The 16,377-nt window shown below is 38.5% G+C and overlaps 1 pseudogene across 1 annotated transcript; it reads left to right on the top strand.

The window, feature by feature from the left end:
• Positions 1–1,942: 1,942 nt before the first annotated feature.
• On the top strand, positions 1,943–6,139 carry LOC309798078 (3-hydroxyisobutyrate dehydrogenase, mitochondrial-like; annotated as a pseudogene). Its single transcript has 2 exons — positions 1,943–1,954; positions 5,035–6,139. The product of its transcript is annotated as a 3-hydroxyisobutyrate dehydrogenase, mitochondrial-like (transcript).
• The last annotated feature ends 10,238 nt before the right edge of the window (positions 6,140–16,377 follow it).

Genomic DNA, 16,377 nt, shown 5'->3' with positions numbered 1-16,377 from the left:
AAAAATTGTAGGTATAAAAATTGTGTTTTTTGGTAATAAAATTTGTTTTAACCCTTCTCTCAATTATGCATTTAAATGTTGACCAATTCACAAGTAACTCTTTACAGTCGATGGATTGGCCAGTGGCTTTGGGATCATTCATTTATAGTCTGGGATTTCCAGTGTGATCTTTATTTTCCCATTTATACTCTATTTCATACATTTTATTAGCAGTAGTAGTAGGAATAGTAGCAGTAGTATCATTATTATTTAGTTAGAGTAGAATTGTTTCTGTAACTTCTTACGGTCAGACATATACTAAGCAACACACATTTTGAAAGCACTGGTGTTGGAGTAAATTGGATGTTGATGAGACTAGTCACTGCCCTTAAAGGAGCTTGTCTTCTAGTTGGAAAGATGTGACATATACAATAATCTGAGGCATTAAGTAAATACATGGGTCTGAGGGCAGAAGATCCTGAAGGAAGCAAGCTACAAAGAACTCATTTTGAATCCTGGCATTAATATTGGCAGATCTCCTCACACCTTTTCAGGACAGTTATAGACAAAGCAAGTAGGACTGGAGAATACACTGCAATGGCCAAAATAAGATTTAAGGTGTCATTTCAGCCTAGGGGATTCTTTCTAGGCTTTGAGTATATGATAATTTAAATGCTACCTAAATAGTAAATTTACTTTAATGCTGACAATGTAGAAAAGATATTTTGCTGCAAAAGTATACACAGTAGTAACAAGTGGATTTTGGAAGAAACTAATATTTTGTCTTATACTGATACTACACTACTGCCCTAGACCTAGCAGCAGCCTTTACTCTTTGTTGTTTTCTTCTAAGACTAAAGAGCCTCTTTATTGTTTGTGCTGATTTTTTTTTCCACCAACAGATCTCAGAGCAATCTGAGTGCACTGGCCAGTTGGGACAAAATTATCATTAGAATTCTTGGCTAGAGAAGAAAGCTCCTAATTTAAGAATGGCTTTTTGCCTTCTGAGAGCTCAGAAGAGCACATTGCAAGCCATCTACATTTATAAAACATGTTTTAGTATGGAAAATTTCAAACATCTACAGAAGTAAAAAGAAAGAAGTAGAAACTTTCCTCAATTGTTCTCATCAAATGTCCATTTCAGGCCAATAGATTTTCTCTACATCCTCTCTTACTACTACCACCATCATCCCCAGCAATTTTAAAGCAAATCCCAGATTTCTTTTTCTCAGTGAAAACGTCAGTATACATATTTCTAAAATGCAAGAACTGCCCTTTTTAAGCTCAACTATGTCATTATCACACATCCGCAAATAATAATGATTCCTTAATATCAACAAATAGCCAGTCAGTTCATGTTTCCTTGATTGTCCTATAAATGTATTTTTATTTTAATAACCATTATTTATTTGATTGCTGATCCAAACACAATTTCTTTTAAAGTATAGGTTTAAAAGAACTCAATTTGCTCATTTTTCTTGCAAGTATTTGTCCTTGAATTCAAAGCATTCATCCAGTAGGGTTCCCAACTGTCTGGATTATGCTGATTGCATCCCCTTTCTGCTTATATATTTATCATGCTCCTTTGGCCCATGTATTTACTGTCAGTTGGTAGATAGATCTAGAGCACTGACATAATTCAGGTGTGATTTTTTTGTCAAGTTTACTTCATAGATAATATTGATGAATTCCAAAAGGAACTATAAAGTGTCTGTCTTACTGTGACGTTGCAGCCATTAATGATCAATGTCTAGATCCATTAATTTATTAAGGGTACCAAATGGTGATATTCTACTAACTAGATGATTATTCATTTACTAGCTAGAACATTATTTCATCAACTACTTGGTTGCCCTGAGTTACAGTTTAATTAGGAAAGGAAGAATAAATGTTTCTTTTATTTTATTTACCAGTTTTACAAAAAAAGAAAAAACAAGAGAGAGAAAGGTTGACTCTTCCAAAGATGACTAATGAGGTATTTTCTTTCTTTGTTGTTGTTTTCAGTGAGGTTGTTATAAATATCGATGCAGAGATTGTCCCCTCTTAGGTTCACAGATCCTGTTCAAGTTGGCTCCTGAGTCCTTTCCACACAACCACAGTAGTCTTTGAAGTCTTCCCAGCTGTCTTGTATGACAAGATGTAACAAGAACATCTTGTTTGTTTGTTATGCTGGATTTGAAATCAGCTGTTTCTCCAAGGAGACATTATCCACTGTGTTTATTCAAACTTGTGTTCCTTCTAGTTTAACCTTCTCTCAAGACATGATTTTTTTAAACAAATTACTTACTGAATTTTTCACCTTTTCAAATCTTGCTATTCTCCAATCACTTCATTTCTGAATTTTTCTAATTTCTTTTATGTTTTTCTTAAAACCAGTTTCTATTCCTTTGAAAATTTCTTTTACTTTTTCCGCAATATCAGGCAATAAATTTCATTTGTTCTGTGGACGTGTCTTTCTGTCACGTTTTCAGGATTTGCTGGAACTTTCTTTTCACCCTTCTTTTTTCTTTTTTTTCTCACTGATTTTCTGCAGGATGTGAATGGAATACTCTTCTGTCACTCATTTTTAAATGAAATAAGTTTCCACTTTAGGAGGGAAACATAGATCAGAATATAATTTCTAGCTTCAGAACTCCAGGGCTCACTATCTTCTATTATTTTCACAACATAATTTTACTTATTTATTTATTTACTTATTTATTTATTTATTTATTTATTTATTTATTTTTTGCGGTACGCGGGCTTCTCACTGCTGTGACCTCTCCCATTGCGGAGCACAGGCTCCGGATGCGCAGGCTCAGCAGCCATGGCGCAAGGACCCAGCCGCTCCGCGGCATGTGGGATCTTCCCAGACCGGGGCACGAACCCATATCCCCTACATCGGCAGGTGGACTCTCAACCACTGCGCCACCAGGGAAGCCCCACAACATAATTTTAAAAAATGACCTTAAAGTTTCTAAAATCTTCCTCCTCGGCCCTCCTATGCCCATTTACCCAGGCCTCCTCTTTCCTGTCCTTGTTGAGTATGGGGATTTGTTCTGGAATGGTGCTTTGGTTTGATAGGTGTCAAGGTTTCACAGACCCCAGAACACTTGGCATCCTCAGAACATTTCAAAGTTCTTGCACTCAGCTGCAAAGTGGAGCCTGCAACATTCACTCCCGGTTTCTGCCGCTGATCTCAGTGAGTTTTTCAATCTCACTGAGTTCTTGAACCATAGTAACCTTTGTCTCTCCTGAAAGAGAGAGAGAGTCCTTCCCTCGTCTTCCTCCCACACACCTTGGGATACACATATGTAGGTCTTTTTCCTGTTGTTGATTTGTTCCTACCTGGCTGTATGTTGCAGTTCATGTGGACACCTTGTTGTAGATGTTGTCTGTGGGTTTTTGATCTTGCTATTCTAGATGCTTTTCTTTCTTCTTTGTGGGGGTGGGGGGTTGTGTATTTAGGGGAGGGGTGGTATATTCAGGGATAAAAATCTTCTCTGTAGCCACCACCATTTCCCCAGAATCCTCTGCCATTAATATTTAAAACAAAATCATAGGAATCATTATCCGGATCCTTAGGATAATAATTACATTGTATCTGTCTTTTTTCCAGGCTTCAAGCTGCCTGTGGCTCGCCACGTTAGTATACTGACATGACTGGGCAATGCCTAATTTGATGGGCTCTTTCTGTACTGCCTTCCTCCTAATCATGACAGTCTTGTACGCTATACATAGTCTTCTTCACTGATAGGGAATTTAGAAAATACAGGAAGCCATGGGTTTAATAGCTGAAAGTGGAATTAATGTGTTCTTTTTCTCAGGTAAAATATCATAAGACTCCTTAGGCCAAAGTTGTAAAATGAAATCGCAACTTTCCTGGAATCATTTTGCAAACGTGAATGCCCACATAAAGTACACTAGGACTTGAATCCAAGGAATAACACATTTTTAGAGCCTCCAAATGTATAAACTTAGTACAATTCTGCATTACTTCTTAAGGCAACTGAAGAAAATAATTTTGTGATCAAATAAATATTGATTTTATTAACCTAGTTATTTTAAGAGTTTACAAAACTTATAAAAAATGTTAAGGCTCTATCAGCCTCATCAGTTGTTATTTCTTTTCTAGAATCTTGGATAAAGGAACAGTCATTTAAGGGGAAACATGGTATAAAATGGGAAGATAATCCAACAGTGAAGATAGTTATATCTCTTCCTGTGTGATGAACTACTCCTAAGCTTGGTGGTTTAAAACAGCAGGCACTTTATCTCCTCACAATTTGTGAATCAGCAGAATGGGCTGGGATCTCCTGGGTGGATCTATCTTGCTTTCACCTGAGGTGACTACTGAGGCTGCCATCATTTGGTTGCTGGACTGGGGCTGGTTGCTTTCACATGTCTGGCCATTGATGCTGGCTGTGGCCTGTGCCTAGTCTCCACCAGGTTAGCCAGGCTTCCTAACATGTCAGGTTTCCATGAGGACAAGCCCTAAAGCACGAGTACTCTCCAAGCTTCAGCTCTTGATATGCCACTGGGCCAAAGCAAGTCACGTGACCAAGCCCAGGTCAAGGTGAACAAAACTACACAGGGTGAGAAAACGGGGGGGAGGGGCATTTGCCCTGGGGGTCAGTAGTCTAACAAACTGCTGCAATAACTATATAAAGAAAAACACCCCGGAGGACAACTGGTAAAAAATAAATGTGTTCGGGGTGGGGTGGGGTTTGGCATGGGGGGGCAAAGGCAGTAAACAGGGGCTACCAAAATCTGAAGATTCTGGAATTTTTGGAAAATCCACTGGGATTAAAGGAGTTACACAAGCATGTTCTGACACCAGAAGAAAGGTGCCAGTTGAGCATCAGGGAAGTCTAGCGCTCTTCCTCCATCGCATCAATTTTCACGTTTCTTTGACTCAGCATATTTATAGAATGAATCATGACTTTCTATAAATTTTTAATTCAGTTTTTCAAAGAAATAGTGACCTCGCTTCTATCTGCTGTGCCACAAAAATGCCGTAGAAAAAAATTCCTTCTGTTAAATCGCTCACTAGGTGAAATTGTATGTGTAACCTAGTACCAAAGAGGTATTAAGAATCGCCACAGCCGAGCCAGCCTTCCGCATCACGCACCCTATAGCAGCCAGTGGGTGAGCCGGGAGTCGAGGAGGTCACCGTGGGAAGGAGGGGCGCGGGCAGCGTGGCAGCCTCCTTCCGTCTCCGTGGAGCCACCTCCAGCCTCCGGTACAGGGAGTCGTCTGCAGCAGCCAGTGGTGGCCAGCCTTGCAGCACTGTGTTCTAGGTCAGTAGCTTCCAAGACTCCAGTTGGATTCATTGGAGTAGGCAACGTGGGGAGTCCAGTGGCAAAAGAGCTCATGAAACGTGGCTAGCCACTCACTGTTGTTGATGTGTTCCCTGATTCATGCAAAGAGCTTCTAGATGCAGATGAACCCGGTAGTGTCTTCTGCAGGGGATGTAGCCAAAAAAGGTGACAGAATTATTACAATGCATCAATGCACTAGAAGCTTATTGTGGAGCAAATGGAATTCGAAAAAAAGTGAAGAAAGACTCACTATTAATGGATTCCAGTACTGTTGATCCTATGGTTTTCAGAGAATTGGCCAAAGAAGTTGAGAAAATGGGAGCGGTTTTCACGGATGCCCCTGTTTCTGGTAGTGTGGGAATGGCTCGATCTGGCCACCTCACACTTAGGATGGGAGGGGTTGAGCTGCTGTGGTGCATGGGCTCCCATGTGGTGCATCGTGGAGCTGTTGGGACTGGCCAGGCTTTGAAGATCTGCAAAAACTTGCTGTTAGCTATTAGTAGGATCGGAACTGCTGAAGCTATGAATCTGGGACTCAGGTTAGGGTTTGACTTAAAACTCTTGGCTAAAATCCTGAATACGAGCTCAGGACAATGTTGGTCAAGTGACACTTATAATCCTGTACCTGGGGTGATGGATGGAGTTCCCTCGGCTAATTACTATCAGGGTGGATTCGGAGCAACACTCATGGCTAAGGATCTGGGATTAGCATGAGACTCTGCTACCAGCACGAAGAGCCCAGTCCTTCTGGGCAGTCAAGCCCATCAGATATGCAGGGATGTTGTGCGTGAAGGGCTACTCAAAATAAAAAAGACTTCTCATCCGTGGTTCAGTTTTTGCAAGAGGAGGAGACATTCTGAGTTTGCCCTCTGGCTGTGAACACTGAAACATTGAAACCAAACTGTGTCTTGGAGCCCCTTATGGCTCACTCCACAGGAAAATGGGCTTAATCAAAGGTCAACTGTCTGCTTTTGAGTGTGTAGGTCAGGGGTTCCCAACCCCTTGGCCTTGGACGGGTACCAGTCCACAGCCTCTTAGGAACCGGGCTGCACAGCAGGAGGTGAGTCGCAAGCAAGCCAACTAAGCTTCATCTGCTGCTCCCTATGGCTCACATTACCGCCTGAACCTCACACACTCCGACCCCCCTCCCTGGAAAAATTTGCTTCCAGGAAACCGGTCCCTGGTTCCAAAAAGGTTAGGGACCTCTGGTCTAGGTCACAATAGATCCTGGGATTTTTCACCCATTCTAAACTGCTTATTCTTTTTATCTATTTAGCAAACATATCATCTGTAATTTTTTTTTCTGCAAGCCACTGATGGTAACTGCTAGCTAGCTAGCTGATTGGCCTTTTTCAAAAGTTTGATTCCTGAGCATCTTCAGCTAAAACGCTGCCTACTTCACTCAGGATATTATTTACTCCACTTTACAAATAAAACTAAAATTGTTTTCAACAGGATAAAATCTATCCTCGAGGAAAGAAAAGAAATTGGTGTGAGAAAAGATATCAGAGAAAGGGGAAGTATAGTGAATTACTACCTGTGTCCCTCAGAAAATTTGTCCTGTTAAATAACCCAGTGGTGATATTCTTGCATTGAGATTACTGGTTTATTTTCTAGGAGTTGTTAAAGCAAGACAACTCCTTGCTGCATGTTATGTAATTTGGACTCTGTTACATTATCTTGTTGTGCCCCTCTTGTAACAACTTCCCATACTCAGCAAACTTGTTTTTTTCATATTTTTGCCTCCTTGTCCATTTTTACTGCATATTTTTTGACTTCAAAAGAATGACATCTTTAGAACTGTTTCAGAGCCAACGATGATATGTGCTTTAGATAATTATTACACTATGCTAAATATAACCATGTTCTTTTGAATTCACATAAATTTCTATGCTGATAAAAAAAGAGAGGCACATTTCATCAATGTTTAAATAGCATCCTTCTTCCTCTAAAACTTAAAATAGGATTCAGTCTGATTCCTAAAGGGTTATTTTCTTCAACAACAAGAGCTGACTTAGGCCATTTCTTGGCAGTGGAATCTGAGCATAGAGGTCCCTGTCTGACTGCCCTTTGTTTCTCACTCACAGTATCCTGGGTGAGTGTAATGGACGGGCGTGCCCTTATGACTTAGCCCACTGCTACTGCTCCTGATGAGGGCTAATGGTGTGGGCCACTTTAAATCTTGCCCAGCAAAGTGCTGACATCTGGGGTTTCCTATCAAGTTTACCAGATATTCCACAGTATTTTCATAATTTACACAACATAAAAACACTGATTTTGAGCTTAGGAAAGCATTTCATTTAAACAGATACAGAACACTACTCTACAAAATGGTTTAAAATTTGTGAGCAATTGCATTAAATAAACTCTAATATAAATTAATCTAATACAAGTAAACTAATAGTTGCAAAGCTACTGGTCGCTTCAGAAGCGGTGGCTACGGATAACTTCAAAGTTGTTTCCTCAATTCATTAAGAGGAGAAACTATTTGCTGTCAGCTTCTTCTTGGGGAAGCTTAGTTTGATGCTGATTCGCGTTATGAATGTATAGGAACCATTACTGGTTCTTCCTTTCCATATTCAGTGCACCATTATACTTCTGTCCTCTTAAGATCTGGATATCTGTTACTGCTACTGTTGGCTGGAGCCTGGGAGGAGGAAAGTTATCAGGAAAAAAGGTCAACAAGTGTTAAAGATTTTTAGCATACCACTGAGACTTTTTATCAACCATAATCATAAGAAATAATATTTGAAATTACTTATAGCCTGGTCAGTGAGACCTTGAGTAACTTGTGGAAGCATCCATGTTTCATACAGTTTCAGGGGATGGATATTTCCTGTTATTAACTCTATATCCTCTTCAACTGGAACAGAGAGACCTTTCTCTGTTGAAGCAGTTTTGTCTTTTTCCTGGGCATTTTCAGTTTTCTCTTAGGAGAGACTTGTAAAGCTTACATATACAAACTTACACATACACGTATAAAGCAAAGAAGGGATAGAGCAGTCTTGAGAGGACACGGTTTTGTAGCAGGCACACAAGACAGAGCTAATACTCCCTGATTGCATTTGCCTCCCTAGCCCCATCTCCTTTGTGGAAAGCATCAGCATTCTGACTGGTCTCTGCACCCCACTAACTGGACAGATCACTGCATTGGCATTCTTAGGGAGCACTGATGGTCCCTGCGGAAACTGTGGTTAGAGCTTGTGCAGCCAAAGTGCACAGGAAAGAATCAAATATACTTCATATGACATGCTTACTCTGTTTTGCTTAATTAGCACTTATTCCCTGTAAGAGGCCGATTTCTGCTTTGACAGGGAGTAATCGAACTCGGTATTCACCCAAACCATAAAATTAAAGTTAACATACCTCAGCTTTTCATCCTACTGGAAGAAATGTATGAAATCTAAAGTTATTTTTTAATTGCTGCTGTTTAGAATGCCTGAAGCCCATTTGCTGAACTTGTTAAAGAGCAGTGTTAATGAGGGTATTTTTTGTTTCTTTCTTTTCCGACCACAGTATGAATTCTCAGCCCAAAGTGTGCCCTGTTTCCCACAATAGAGACAGGGGAAAAAGTGCGAGTCTCTCACCACAAAGCATGAGACAACTACAAATACTTCTCTCCCAGAGTTAACATTGATGAGAGTCTTTGTGGAAAAGAACTTCCTCTTTCTGCGGGAATACAGTAGAAATGCAAGATGTATTCTCCACAATTTCACTACTGGAAAAATAATTTCATAGTCTCTCTCTCTCTCCTCCCTCTCTCTCTCTCTCTCTCTCTCCCTCTCCCTCTCCCTCTCCCTCTCCCTCTCCCTCTCCCTCTCCCTCTCTCTCTCTCTCTCTCTCTCTCTCTCTATATATATATATATATATATACATATATATACTTTTTTTTTTTTTTTTGCGGTACACGGGCCTCTCACTACTGTGGCCTCTCCCGTTGTGGAGCACAGGCTCTGCACACGCAGTCTCAGCGGCCCTGGCTCACGGGCCCAGCTGCTCCGTGGCATGTGGGATCTTCCCGGACCGGGGCACGAACCCATATCCCCTGCATCAGCAGGCGGACTCTCAACCACTGCGCCACCAGGGAAGCCCCATAGTCCATATTTTTTATTGGTCTTCTTAAAAACATATACAATGTTTACAATAAGGAGTAAAAGAGAAGATTTTCAATGTGATATTTCAAGGAGCATTTTGTAAAGGCAGGATCCAGTCCCAACTTTGGAAAATTAACACACACCTATGAGATCAAAGAGTCACCTGCAAAAAATTTTATTATGTTTTTCTTTCATACTAGTTTCCTAAAGGTGCATTGTTATTTCTTGGTAATGTAATAGTCAGAAATGACTATATGGTGGCCATTTGAGGAAGAAGTAGCTCTTACATAAGTGTCTAGTGACCTTATCTCTTTTGATACAATACCTCTTGGTTTCAGAGGCTTGCCCAGATTTCCTCTAAATGAATAAACTTAGTAAGATTTTTCTAACTATCAATCTAAAAGTAGATTTAGAAATCTACTTCTGAAGCAGTTTTGTTAAGTAATTATTGGTCAGTTCTCTTTCTGATTGGTACTTCTTTCTGCAAAACAAATCCCTGTACTTAGAACAATTAATACCACCATTCCTGGCTCCTTGATTATTACACAGTGATGTTTCTTGAGAAAAAAGCTTACCCTTTTTTGGGGGAAACTTCAGTCCATGAAGTAAAACTTCATTAAAACTAGATCTGCTTCTAATGCCAGTGTGATGCAAATCAGTATCCCCTTTCTTTTGACTTTCCAGGATGTGTGAAGAGAATGGTATGGTTTGGTTTAGGAAGGGTTGTAGCTTAAGAGGATTGCATTATGTTTCTGTGCCACTTTGGGGGATTTTATTTCAATATTATATCCTGTTCTGTAAAAACACCCTAGTCATTCTCTTACTTATTATTAAATAATTAAACGCTGCCCTTTGTTTACTTTCCCCTTCTGATCAGAAGACTCCTCTCCACTCTAGGCCTTGATCTGAGTTCCAATTCATCAGCTTGTAGTAGCTACACTTCTGGTTTCTGAAGTCAGACAGATATGGGTCCCATTTCTGTCTTCATCAGTTATAATTTGGCCTCTGATATATGCATACCAGAGCTGGCAGTGACAAACATTTTGCTTCTCCTTATTTTCCCAGGGTTCTGTGCATTTTAATAGAGGATCACAATATTTTAAGTAGAGCTGGGATGGGGTGGAACGAAGGAGCAGGAAAACATGCTTTTAGGAAGGTCTGATATACAAATCACATGGAGGTAACTACTTGAGAGAAAACCACCCCTACCTGAGTATTGTCAATAAAGTAGCACAGGGAGGCAAACGAATCAATTGTTCACTAAAAATATTCTTCTTTAGAAGAATAAAATTCACAAGAAAGCCTCATTGCAAATAAAATATATTTGTTTTCCTAAAGGAAGATATTTGGAAAGTCGTAGTAACTACCTCCTTTGACCTTCTGTGTCCCTAGTGTTCTATCTCCACTAAGTTTTATGAACACTACATAGAGGAGGAGGCTGAGTCTCAAAGACCATAAGTAAGAGATGGATTTCAGAGCCTTTGCAAGGTCCGTTATGCCCCATGACTTCCCATTGCTTGTGCTTTTCATCCAGATAGGTGCTTAGGATACCAGAATGAATACATCTCTTTCGAGAGGTTTTTAACAGACATTAGATCCTAAACAAGTACAACACCTAACAAATAGAACAGAATGCTTTATTTAAAGCAGAAACAGAATAAATGCTCACCTCGTATCATTTAAATCCCCATTAAATAATTTTTTGAATCAACATGTTTATATTTGAGGGTATTTTCTTATTTTTTCCTAGTTCCCTTTACTTGCACCTCCTTTCTTTTTCACTTTTCCCAACTGAAATGTTTATGGTTTCAAAAGTAATTGCTTCTTGAAGAAAGTTTTCATGTATACTAAGTGCTACCTAATGGAAGCCATAAGCATAGAGTCTGCTAGCATTTAGAGTGGTATAATACATAGCCAGGTTGAATCAAGTGGGAGAGAAGGTTAATCATTCTTTTAAACTGGCAGTGTTGCCAGAGGTGGATTAATATGCTTTTTGAATCTCTTATGTGCTGTAAGTCTCCTTGATCACAATCACTACGTTAATGGTTGAGGTTTTGAATTAGAGGTGTCTCCTGGGCTCAGCTGGGCCAAGTCCCTTCACCTCTCTGGCCATATTAGGTGATAGTTTTCTCATTTCAATACATGATCTATGTTAGAGGGAGTGTTGACTATACCAGACTTTTAACGTGGGCACCCAGAAAGTGGAAGAATCTCTCTACTGGTGATGAATCATAACTCTTTTCACTGTGAATATAGTCCTTCCCTTAGGTAAGGTAGGAAGACCATGAAAAATAGAAAGTTCTCGGGTGTCTGTGGAAGTTGGAGTGCTCTCGACCTGTCAGCTCACTGCCAGAGCAGGCTTCGTCCAGACACTAGAGAACAAAATGTGAAATTGGCACCAGCCAGCCTCTCCATTGCACAGGATATCCCTATTTAAATTTGACAATCGGGATATTTTACAATTTGAAATTCTTGTCATCTGGTTTTCTTTAGTTTTTTCTTTGGGTTGAAAAGACTGAGAAGCTTGTTAAAAAATCTGGAATTCTGATGGTGAGGCTTAACCAGATCTATTGAGTCATCAATCAGCAAACATTGACCAATGCTTACCATTCCCCCAGTTACTATACTAAGGACCCAGACACGTCTCAGATAGTGGCCTTGCTCATTCACTGTATTTACAGTACTTTTTTCTAAATGTAACCAGAGCTCAGGTAAAGACAAGACATTGATTTGAGTCTGAAGTAAACAAAGCTGACTGGTCTGCCGCCTTCAGTTTCCAGAATTCTTTTGTTTCAGGTAGTAATTTTCCCAGACCAATAGAACAAAGTCCTATCGTCTATTTATTTAATATTTTATCACAATAGTCCTTGCCCCTTTGACCTCTAGTGAGGAAACTTGCATAAGAAACTGAAATATGCTTAGGTTCTATGGGTAAGTGAAGATAATGATATGAATGAAATTGAAAATGAAAGCGAAAGGTAGAAAAGCCAGTTCTGAATAGATGAAGTAAGACAGAGGTATTTGAAAAATCAAGTAGAAAAGATACAATAAGGAATGGAGAGCTTCTGGAAGTTTTCCAATACGTGAGGGGTTGGTACATCTTTTTTTTTTAATAACATGTCTGGCTGTTGTATGCCAGAGAAAGTTATAAGGGGGTTGACTATATGCATGAAGTCCAGTGAGAACACTGTTTCTGTAGGCCACTGACAGTGTTCTGAGTGTACATTCTATAGTACTAGAAATTAAGTTAGGAAACAAAGGGTAATCTGATGTCATTTTAAATGACATTTCACAAATGATTAGAGCTACAAGGTGTCTTTTTTCACTCAGCCAACACGTTGAGCACGTACTATGGGGCAAGCACTGTGCTTATGGGTAAGAGATAAAAGAAAAAATAAAGGCCAGAGGAACTCAAAAGAGAGTGTGAGAGATGCATAAACAACTCATTACAATCAAATAGGGAGAGGCTATTAAATAAATAGATCATAAAAATGTAACTTTGTAAAACAGAACTTGGAGTCACTAACCCTGCTAGGGGATATTAAAGAGAATGCCAACAATGAGGGGGTTTGGAATTAGGTTTTGAATGTCAGTAGGAATGTTCCACGTGGAGAGAAGGTCAGGGGCATACCAGGCAGAAGGAACATCCTGGACTTGAGAACCAACACAATATGTTTAAGTGATTGTAAAGGAGATTGTTTTGACTAGAGCATAGGGTATAAGTTGCCAAATGGTAGAAAATAGAGTATAAAAGTTAGGCTGGAATAAAAGTATAAAGTGTCATAATTCTTATGATGAAAGTTAGGTGTTTTCCTACAAAATGGGTTACTTATAAATATTTTAAAAATAGAGACTGCTGTGTAAGGCTTGAAAAAACACTAAATCAGAGTTGTACAGAGCTCAGGCTTAGTGGTGAAAATTTCTGTATTTTGTTTTCCAGGTTGGATACTGTTACAATTCTTTAACATTTCTTTTTCCTAAGTAAAGGCATCTGGTGAAAATATGGGATCCATTTTATCCTGGGGAAGTTTTGTCTTAACCTTTCTTCTATGTATTTTTCCTATTTAAAATGCTTTTGCAGAATCTAATCATACGAAGTTCGGATACTTGAAGTACCTGCTTATGTTCTCTCTTGGACATAATGGGAATAATTGGGAAGTCTTCTCTAATTTTGAGACTACCATGACTACTCTCTTATGTTGGTTATTCCTGTAGATGAACCAATTTTAGGTTCATCTGAGTGATTAGTTAAACTTACTCCTCACAGATTGATTCAGCAGGTCTGAGAAGATATCTCAGAATATGTATATAGAGAGATAAACAATAAGAAATTACAGTAAGCACAAAAACAGATAAAGATCATTCATAATTTTTCATAAGATCTTATTTTCTCTCATTTCTCTCTTTTTCGTAACTTTTCTTTAATCATATGAAAAAGAAGGGAATTTACATGGAATAACAAAAGATATGCAAAACTTAAGGAAACACAATTTTCTTAAATTTCTCAAACTTATTTGTATAGGATTCAGAATGCACTTAAAATGATTAAATGACTTAAGCTAAATCTTTTTTATTGCAAACTGTTTTAACCCAATTAACCAAGCAAGAAACTGAGAGTCATTCTTTACTCTTCTCCCCTCCCTTAAACTCTGGAACAATCCCTAGGAGTTGTCATAATTATACTATATATATATATATGTATGTGTGTGTGTGTATATATATATATATATATATATATATATATATATATATATATACACACACACATATATATATACCCACATATGTGTGTATATATGTATACACACACACACACACACACACACACACATATATGTCCATTCTTCTCTATGTCCATTGTCATATCTTTTACATTTCGTACTCGGATGTAACATCCCAGTTCACTTTTTCCCTGACTCCAGTATTATTTCTGTCTTGTTTATTCTCTGCATTGCAACCTAAATTTCACTCAATGGCTTAGAGCTCTTTGATAGCTTCTCTTTAATTTTGGGGAAAAGGCTTCAAGCACTGTGCTCTTGCCTACTAGTCCACCCTCATCTGCTTTCTCTATCCTTACTTAGCATCTCCTTCTTCCATAAGTTTTCAGCAATACTCAGTAGACTTCAGGGTTAGACTTCTCTTACTGCTGAACTTTCTCCAGGTAATGTCATCAATTTGTATCATACTTTACTCATTCAATCCTTGGTTAATGCACTCTCATCATACAAGTTTCCAAATAAACATTGAATCTCTGGCTTTTCATGACTTCCATTAGAGATTAAATTCCCTTTCTACGTGTTCTTATAAAACTTGGCTGTCCAGTTACCTATGAGAGGTATAGTTCTATTTTATAGTTCATTGCCCCTACTACATTGTAAACTGCATGTGAACAATGTCCTTATTTACCAGTGTTGTAGGTACTCAATGAATATTTATTCTGTTAAAAGATTTATTCTGTTAAAAGTTAAGAGACTGTTTATGATCCATAAATAAGAGAAAATGTAGCTCAGAACCAAGTAGTGGCAAGAGGCTTGAATACAAGTAGACAATATTGAGAGATAGTAGGAATTTAGGTTAGAGAGTACTTGGTTACTGAATTAATTGTGAAGGTGAGGGATGATTATACAGAGTCCAGAGTTTTATTATTCCTTTAAATTAATTTTTATTAGAGTATAGTTACTTTACAATGTTATGGTAGTTTCTGCTGTACAGCAAAGTGAATCAGTTATACCTATACATATATTTCCTCTTTTTAATATTTCTAACCATTTAGGTCACCAGAGAGCATTGAGTAGCGTTCCCTGTGCTGTACCATAGTTTATCATTAGTTATCTATTTTATACATACTGGTGTATATATGTCAATCCAAATCTCCAAATTGATAGCCCCCCTTCCCCCCACCTTGGTATCCATGTGTTTCTTCTCTACATCTGGGTCTCTATTTCTGCTTTGCGAATAAGTTCATCTGTACCATAATTCTAGGTTCCACATATAAGTGATATTATACGGTATTTGTTTTTTTTTTCATATTGATCTGCTTGAGTTGCTTATATATTTTACAAATTTATTTATGTTTATATTTTTTGGAGATGAATCCCTTGTCAGTTGCTTCGTTTGCAACAATTTTCTCCCATTCTGAGGGTTGTCAGAGTCCAGAGTCTTCAGTGTTCTCCCAGTATCCAACATGGACAAGTGTACAAATAGTGGTGGTATAAATGACGTACAAAGATGAATAGTGGAAATAAGTATTGAAGGTAAAATTAATCGTTCAGTAACATCACATAATTAATTTTAAGTGTCCATGTTATATTTGGGCAGAGTTGTTCAGTTGGCAATTAGTTAAGTTTGTAAGAGATTCAGGAGAGAGAGATGTAAGTTTTAGGTCAAGATCTGTGATATATATGGTGGCTGGAATCACAAGAGTAGATGAGACCATCTATCAAGGGCAGAAGAGAGCTTCTGAGAAATACACATCTCTTGGCAGAGGGCAGAGTGAGTGCCCAATGAAAGAGATAAGGATGTCCAGAGGCAGGAGGAAGAAGTAGCAGGTTAAGATGCTACTGTTTGTTAAGGTGAAAGATTTTTCTGAGATGACAAGTTTGATCAACAAAATCAAATATTGCTGAAAGGTGACAGAATGACCAAACAATATTCACTCAATTTAATCACAAACTAAATGTTGGTGAATGCAATTCCAGTGCAGATAAGTAAGAAGAAAAGAGCAAAATTGTGTGAGTCACGAGGTACATAAAGATAAGAAACTACAGACAATGAGAATAAATACAAGTTTTGATAAACTGCACTGTGAAATTAGGAAGAGAGAAAAGGTAACTAGAGAATTACTTGGCATCAAGCAAGAGTAATTTTTAATGGGAGGGGGGCAGCTTTTTAATGGGAGGGGGCCAAAATACAATCGCTAAAGAGGAAAAGCTTAACAATACCAATGAGGTGGGAAAATGAATGGAAGATACTGAGGAAGTGAGACTAGGTATTTATAAACTAGG

The sequence above is a fragment of the Mesoplodon mirus genome (assembly GCF_964341445.2).
Source record: "Mesoplodon mirus genome assembly, contig: HAP1_SCAFFOLD_1576, whole genome shotgun sequence".
Taxonomy (NCBI): domain Eukaryota; kingdom Metazoa; phylum Chordata; class Mammalia; order Artiodactyla; family Ziphiidae; genus Mesoplodon; species Mesoplodon mirus.
The sequence above is the reverse complement of the archived record's forward strand: the minus strand, read 5'-3'. Positions and strand labels throughout refer to the sequence as shown.